Below are 8,844 nucleotides of genomic sequence, written 5' to 3'. Positions count from 1 at the left end.
TGGCCAAAGTGGAAAGACGCAAACATGGCATAATTGAATTCTCTAAATAACGGAAAGTATGTTGGACCAGTAGTCCGTACAACTAAAGTTGTAAAGTGTGTAAGATACAAACGGGTATTGTATATTAGTTATGAAAATTCATCAAGTGATATATTGCAAAATTGATGGCACGAGAATTTTTACAAAGACCCATGATTAATTATGAGGACACACATTCTCCAATGGTGGAAGCAATGACTTTCCGATAACTAAACAATCTGATAATACAAAAAGAGAATTGATATGCGTCCAATAAATATTTTTATTCAGTTTATACTGAGATTTACAAGAAAATCTATGAAGGATTTGAATTATCAAATCATGTAAAATAAGTTCTCGAGAACGATATGATTACAATATAAATTCAGGGTTACTGCATAAAGTAAATATCTTAAGGATGTAATCCCTATGCACCAATAAGCATATGGTGATATTCAATAAACGATATACAAGAATGGAATGATAATTATAACTATGGATGACATATTTGAATATAATATAGAAAGTGATGTGGTAAATAGATGTCAAACTCTATAAGAGTAAATTTGTATACATGATTAGGCAACATGGAAGGAAGTCCATGACGGATTGTAAAATCTCTTGAGTAATATATTGTATACATGATTATTCAATGGGGAAGGATATCTATGACAGATTATATATACATGAGGCATTCATGAAAAAAATTTTATACGAAATTAACAAGTTCTATATGTGGACTATAAAAGTCGAGTTAGACATGGTACAATCAAACTCTGTGATTATCTCATGAAAAGAGATATAGATGTATTTGATCCAAGTGTTTAATATTTTAATTTTAAATTAACAATATCATGTTGATTATTGCATTATATCTCATAAAGAGATGGTATACGGGTCGAGCGTTTGTATAACAATATTTTATATCACTCAAACTTCATTTAGAAGATGTTGAAACATTTTAATGGAATGAAGTTCATTTCAACAAACTAACCTTATTCTAAATATAAATTTTGATCAAAAGTACCATACTTTATTGCAATTGATGCAATATTTCTCGCTAGTTATACACAACTAGATATATTATTTATTTTATTATTGATATAATTTATTATTAATATAATTTATTTCAAGTAAAGAGACATTAATAAGAGTTAAATATAAATATTTTGATACGTGCAAGGTATGAAATATTTGAGTATATATTTTACTAACCTGTAAAAAAGGGTTTGGTTAGTCGTATTAACACAGGAAATGTAATTTAGCAAAGTCATGGATCTCATGTTTACAAGATGAGGCACTACAAGTCATACATGGAGATAATGCCTCATTCCTCTAAATAAGGAAGCGTACACTACAAGATCAAGCGGTGGATTGTTTACTACAAAAGTCATAAACAAACTTTCTCACAAGATCGGAACATGTCACAATGATGTATAAATGAGGTGGAGTATAATACGTGTTGCACTCTTTTTCCCTTAGCTATAGTTTTATCCCACTGGGTTTTCCTAGCAAGGTTTTTAATGAGGCAACATCACTAAGCGTATTTCATTATATGGAGAGTCAATGGGGAGTGTTATGAATTAATCTTTATTAGAGTGACTCTCCACATATTTTACCATTATATGATGACTCTTCATCATCTTTGTATTACTCTTGTATTAATGTGTTGAGCCTATATAAGAGGCTTTGTATTACACATATTAAGATATCAATAAAAAATCATTCTCCTATTCTCTCTATATTGCTAATAGGTTCTACTTGTTTTACAACAAATATTTAATTTTGGTAATTTTTTATAGTATTTTAGGGCAGTCGGGCTTGGATTTCAAGATGTATTTATTGTGAAAGTTGTACAAGTTTGGTAACTAACATTCTTGTTTATATTTTACATTATGTTGATGGTTGACAATACATTCTTGTTTATGTGTGGTAACTAACATTCTTGGATTTCAGGACATATACTGTAGTATGGAACTTTGGGCAAGTATATTATTATACTTTATTAACTTAATTTCAAGATTGCAATTTTATGCTTAAACGATCTTGTTTCTTTTGAATTGCTAACAAGTTCTTGTATAACATTCAGCCATATACATGTTTGGATGCATTATGAGTTTAAGGCCGTCTTTTGAACCGACAATGTACCTTTCAAGGTTTGAAATTGATTAATATTTTTTTCTAAATTTTAAGAGAATACTGATTCATGAGTATAATATTATTTCCATTCGCAAGTATTAATTTGTGTTGTTGGTGGAAAATGCAGCATTGCATGCAGAACTTCGAATATTGCATTGGAATATGATCAAAACATAGGTGTACCATGGATAATGCGCCAGTAATCGGATGCTCCAGATCCAGTGGTAAGGTCCTAATGGGCCTGATGCATATAACCCGATCATAGTCATGACTCAACGTCAAATAAAGCCCATTTTATAATCTTTACAGGTCACTACTTGTAAATCATTTTGTTGTGATGAGTTAAAACCGAGCTATCCAACAATGCCCAAAAGATGGACCGAGAATTGGCTAGCATGGTATGTAAATTGATTTGACAATATGAATAATAATAGAATATTTATATTATTTGCCCTTCAAATTAAAAGTTATTTTTGTTGTGTAGGCATAGGTTCAACACATTTGGCGGAAGAGATCCGTATCGTCCTCTGAAGGTTGAAGTGTGCACAATTATTATATGGTATTATTTTGATGAGTTCTTAAATTCATAAAGGCAATGTTAGTTTGACTTTGACTTTGTTTTTCGTGTTGAGTTTAGTTTCATGGTCGGATGAATTTCGAGCGTACTTATGGCGGGCGTTTTATCACCACAAGTTATGATTATGATTCACCAATTGACGAATATGGTAATACGAACCATATGGTGTTGTTTGTAGTACTTTGACTATTGTTAATCGTTAGTCACACACGTGACTATTTTATAAGTAAATTTAAAACCAAGAAACAATGTGATGTTTGGTTTGTTAATTAGTTTTATACTAACTAGAATTTATTATTGGTTGTACATGCAGATTTACATGGTACAAACCCAACAACACATAATTATTTACCTATTTATCCTGTATGCAGCTTTACATGACTCTAAAAAATGAGATGAGTATTGTTGTTTCTCTCTTCTTTGCTCTTGTTATATGATTATTACTGATTAATGGCTGTAATGTCTTTCTTTTCACAGTAGTCAATCCTTGCATCTCATGAAGTTCCACCAAGAAAATGAAGAGTGATGCAGCTGGCGCAGAAGACGTCGTTCATTACCTTATCAGATAGAGCTGACCACTTTGGTATCGATTCTGAGAAGACGCCCCACTGGCCAGTTGCCACTTCACTAGCAGCCGCGAAGGGCGAAGGAGATGCATTTCTGGTACTGGTGGTATTGGACAAGAAAAAAGGGAATAATTTCTTTCTTCTTTCTGCCTTTCTTTCCCATGACGACTAGGAACGGGCAAATCAAAAATTTCACTTCGAATTTCGGACCTCAACATCCTGCTGCTCATCATGTTAATTATTTGTAGTTTTGTACAAGTGTTATTCCATACAAGAATACTATAAATTTGTTGGCATGTTTTAAGTTACTTTGCTTCAAGCACGCATATGGTTGAATTACTTTTTGGTTGAATTATTTATCGTTTGTCTACTTGGATATTTGCTTTACGCTAAACGTTAGTAGGTTATGTTTTATAATTTTGGATGTGCTTGAATCCTTTTAAGAGTTTGTTACTTTATTACCTTTTATCTTAAATTTAGTGTTTAAGTATCTTTTATTAGCCATTAATATTCTAGTCACAAATATAAAATAGTTTATTGATCGCCAACTCTTAAGAAAAAACATGCTTTATTCAATATCTTTGGCCAAATGTTTTTGTCCTTAAGTATTTTAGTCTGGTTGCAAAGCTAAAACAACCGCATCTAAAACTGAATCATACTCGGAAACCAAAAACCAAATTATCCAAAACCATTAGGTTTTGTGAAAAAAAAAAGCAAACTGTTTTGTAGAATTAAAAAAAAACAATAATTTGGTTTTAGGTTTGATTTTAGCCCAAAATAGCACTGAATCAAAACTTGTACACCGCTATCAAATTGCTCAACCTCTTGATGGAAGATAACATATCTTGCAGAGTTGCACCACTGAGCAATACTAATTGAAGGTATTTTTATAATATCCCTTTTGTCATCTTTATTTATTTACTCTAACCACGTCTATTTGTATTTCCAAGTATCATTGTATCAACTATTTCTATTTTTATAAAGGACACAATCTTGGAGCTTGAATTTTTTGGTGTCGAGAAGAACTTTACCATGCATCAACTATCACTTATTTTAACAAAATGATCAACATTCTTAAGTTTTTAAATATTGTGTATTTGATTTTATATTATCTATTTACTTCTTATTCATATACTTGGCCTATACGTACACATTGGCCTGTTGCATCAAAGCTTGGTGCCAATACACCTCTTCTTAATCGTGTCTATCATTAATTTATACAATATTTACTATGATTTGGTTTTTCATCTTTGACCATTAAAACTTAAAAGGATAAACATCATAAAGTTTTATAAAATACAATACGAAAAAAAACTAATATGAGTATTATAAAAATCACAAGAGGATTAATATCCCGTTGTAAATTATAGTATCCGCCGCATCACGTGGGTGTTCTACTAGTTTATTTTATAAAATCCATGTTCTTATCTTCTCCACTCCACTTTCTCTCTCTTCCAAGATATCCATACTCCATGGATTTCAAGCTAAGTGCATGTTTTCTTTAAACTTTGAAAGGTTTTATATTTTTTACGGGTAACATAATATAATTTCAGGGGTAACAAAATGCATAAAACGTAAAAAAGGTTAAAAATTTTGTTGAATTGGTTGTGAGTAAAGGAGAGAGAAAACTGTAATAAAAACTGTATAAACTAATATTATTTAATTGAACATGAAAGAAAAATGTTGTGTTTTGTAGTGTAATTATAAAGATTGGGATGAAGAACGGGATGAGAATGCTCTAAGGCTCTAACGTAGCCCTGACCCTCCATAAAGTTTCAACACACGATATGAAAACTATAAAGTTACGTCCAACACCCTTTATATCTGAAAAACAAAACTCAAGTTTTCAACAACTGCCTTAAAGACTCTTATCACTTGATTTGTGTTACATCCAATATATATATATTACTAGTGCTGACATACAAATAACATGTAGTATTTGAAATGCGGTGAACAGTTTGCCAAGCTAACCTGGATTTGGCTATTGATGTACAATCTACTTGCACCTTAAACGCTCCAATACAGTCTTCCATCGATTCCTAAGATCAACGACAACTTGACAATTCTTTAGTCACTTTTCTGATCATATGATGAAACTCACCAAATTACTAAGTTATTATAAATTTTGGCAACTTCAGTTGTGAGCATTCTCTCATTCTTAAGTATATGAACGCGTGGTTGTTTACTTCATATATGTTATAACCTTTTCAGAAGGTCAACCAAATTAATAAGTTGAAGTAATTTAACTAAGTTTGACCGGTCTATCGCTTTTTATGTAAAATATAAGTTTATAAGCTAGTGTTCAATCAATTATTTTGGTTCATAAATATTTATTAGAGGATGGCTAATTCACGTCAAATAAACACCAACATTTTAATTACGCTCTTATCACACCCGGAAACGTGCCTTGATCTTTCATCCTTAAAAATCCACGTTTCTTTCTTGAATCATTTATTTATATGATCATAATATATCTCGTATATTTCCGTAGGATATTATATGTAACTAGTTTTAATCGTATTAATCATGTAAATCCATTCCTTAGATAACTTTCTATTATAAATATGGTGAATATTAATGAGAAATGGCGATCAGTTTAAGCCATTCTAATATGGTATTAGATCGCTATCACTGTTGTTGATAATCTTCCATTCATTAGTATGGGTCTTATCTACAAAAGAGAACAAAAATGAGAATGGTGAGAATGATTTCTAGCCACACAAAAAAACCCCTAAAAATAAAAAATAAATAAAAAAATCATAACTAAAAAACTTAATGAAAAAAGTAAAAACACAAAAATGTTTTCACCGTTTTTCTCGTTCTCATAAAAAAAACACAATGGTAAGTGAAAAAAATCTTTTTGTTTATCATTGTGTTTTGTGTTTATTTTCGTCATTGATTGTGTCTTTTTTTTCTTTATATTGTGTTATATTACTCAACATTGTGTTATATTTTGTTCAACATTGTGTTATATTTTGCGATCGATTGTGTCTTTGTTTAGTTATAATTATGTATTTTGTTCATTTTCGTCATTGTGTCTTTGATCTCATCATTATGTCTTTACGTCAATTTTTTTAATTTTTTGTATTTTTTAGTTTTTTTAACGGGAATGATGGCGAAAAAATTTTAATTATTTAATTTTTTTCTTTTTTTATTTATATTTTAAGTTATGATTTTTTTATTATTTTTTTGAATTTATTTTTAAGAGATTTTTTTGTGTGGTCACAAATATTTCTCATATTTCTCATTTTTGTCTCCCTTTGTATTTTAATTTACCTTCATTAGTATTAAAATCATATAATAATAGATAATCTTTTATTCACCTTAATTATATTATTTGATAGCTACGTAATTTGCATAAGACCAAATGACGTTTATCAATATTAAATTTTACTAGTCTTCGAGTTTATAATAAAATTTAGAGTTAATTACACGAATTCTCTATTTGGTAAGACGTTATTGCACATTTGCTCCCACCTTTTTAAAACTATACCTAGCCCCTTACCATTCACTTATGACCATGTAAAACATAGCCATTCATGAGAATACATAAAAAAAATTCAGGGCTTGAGGCATGTAAACGAAGGCCTAAAAATAAAGACTCAATAACTCAAATATATATATATATATATATATATATATATATATATATATATATATATATATATATATATAATAACAATAATCCAAACAAAAGTATAACTCTAAAAAGTTAACATCCATTCAATCCAAAAAGTATTTGCATTACGGTGCGCAAGCAATGAAGAACGAGATAAATCTTTTTCATTTCATAATAAACTATTTAAGTTACATTGAAACAGAAAGAAAACAAGTAGCAAGTTGTATCGTTAACCCCTTTGAATTGTAGAACCAAGTCTTTTATAAACTATATTGGCTGATCTTTGTGTCATAACATTGTTACGCATAACACATTAAACTCGATTAAGTAGCTCCATAGCCTCAAGCGTGATAAACCCAAAAGTATCAAATGTAAAGGGAAAAACTTGTGTTGGTTATCGATGCACACTTTCTTATGTTTGATCACTTTGTATGAAGCGGCTTTTAAGACAGTTGACTCATATTAAACACGATAGTCCTCATACACATAAGAAGAAAAACTCTTGTTAGGTCCACACATGAGGGAACATATATGTAATTTTTAAAAAGCTTAGTATAGCAAACATGCAACATATAAGGTATTACCACGTCAAGCGTCAATGTAATTAAAACTAAATTTTTAATAAGAAATTATCACGTGTTTGTATCATATTTTTCCTCGGATGTTTTCAAATAAATATGTAATATGTATATAATCTCATAGTGTCTAAATCTTCATAATTTCATCCAGTGAATTTGTCGGTTTAAATAACCTTTTATGTCCCCAAGTCAAACCGAAAAAAGTATTTAAATCGTGTTGGGTCTTTTTTAAATGACATAAAAACGTGTTCAATTCGTGTAACATATATTCTTTTTAATAATACATAAAAGTCAAACTAATAATATGAAAAAAAAAACTAACAAAAATTATGTCTCTAAAATGTTTATTTAGTTACATTCATAATGCCATTCTACTCAAATAAAGAAGTCTTAAATAAAGGTAACTTATAATTTTCTTAAATAAATCAAGTATATAGGAGCCAAATAATTGCACACTAATTTTATATTATTAAACACGCCATGTTACTTTGATATCCCGGGGTCCTTTTGTTCATCATCGATGCCCAGTCATATAGGCAGCCACATACACATATCACGTGCATATAAATACGCATGTCACACTATCCCTGATTTCTTGTAGTTGAATAATGTAACAACAAAAATATGCTTGTGCCAATAGATAGTTTTGAATGAAAAAAAAAAAAACTAAATTCAGTGACTCCCTTTATTTTTCTTTCTTTCTTTCTTTCTTTCTTTCTTCTTCTTCTTTACTGGTAAAATATTACACTTCATACTAGCGATGTTCAAAGTCGAATATCTCTACTTTTCAGATAGTAGATTTCACTATCCGAATCCAGATCCAAAATTTCGAAAAGCCGAACGGATAATAAATCGATATCCGAAATATCCGAAAATAATAATGATTATAAAAAGTTTTAAATGACTACTTTTAAAAATGTTTCGGATGTTCGAAATATCCGAAATGTTTTCCGAAAAATCTGATAAATTATCCGAAAATTATCCGAAAAATCCAAAAAATTATCCAGAAATTTTCCAAAATATCCAGAAAATTATCCGAAATTTTTGAATTTATCATTTAATAGTGGAAAATTGGTTTTTATTTGTCTCAACTATCGACTTTTGGTCACTGCCGGTTCCAACTAACGAATTGGCTGCTGACGGTCCCAACTTTTAACGTATTAGTTCCTAACGGTCCGCGAGTAACAGATATCTAACGTCGTTAGCTTTAGGTCGCCGGAAAAACGTTTTTGGCCGGAAAACACACATTTTGTCTCGAAAACTCAACAGTTTTGTCTCAAACACCATGGTAACTTTGTATCGTACCTTTAGGAACCCTTTTCTAGTAAAAGCCTCAATTATTGAGGT

The sequence above is a fragment of the Bidens hawaiensis genome, unplaced genomic scaffold (genome assembly GCF_021521415.1).
Source record: "Bidens hawaiensis isolate Kalapana, Puna unplaced genomic scaffold, B.hawaiensis_p1.1 tig00041311_1, whole genome shotgun sequence".
NCBI classification, from domain to species: Eukaryota; Viridiplantae; Streptophyta; class Magnoliopsida; order Asterales; family Asteraceae; genus Bidens; species Bidens hawaiensis.
This window is presented reverse-complemented; position numbering follows the sequence as displayed.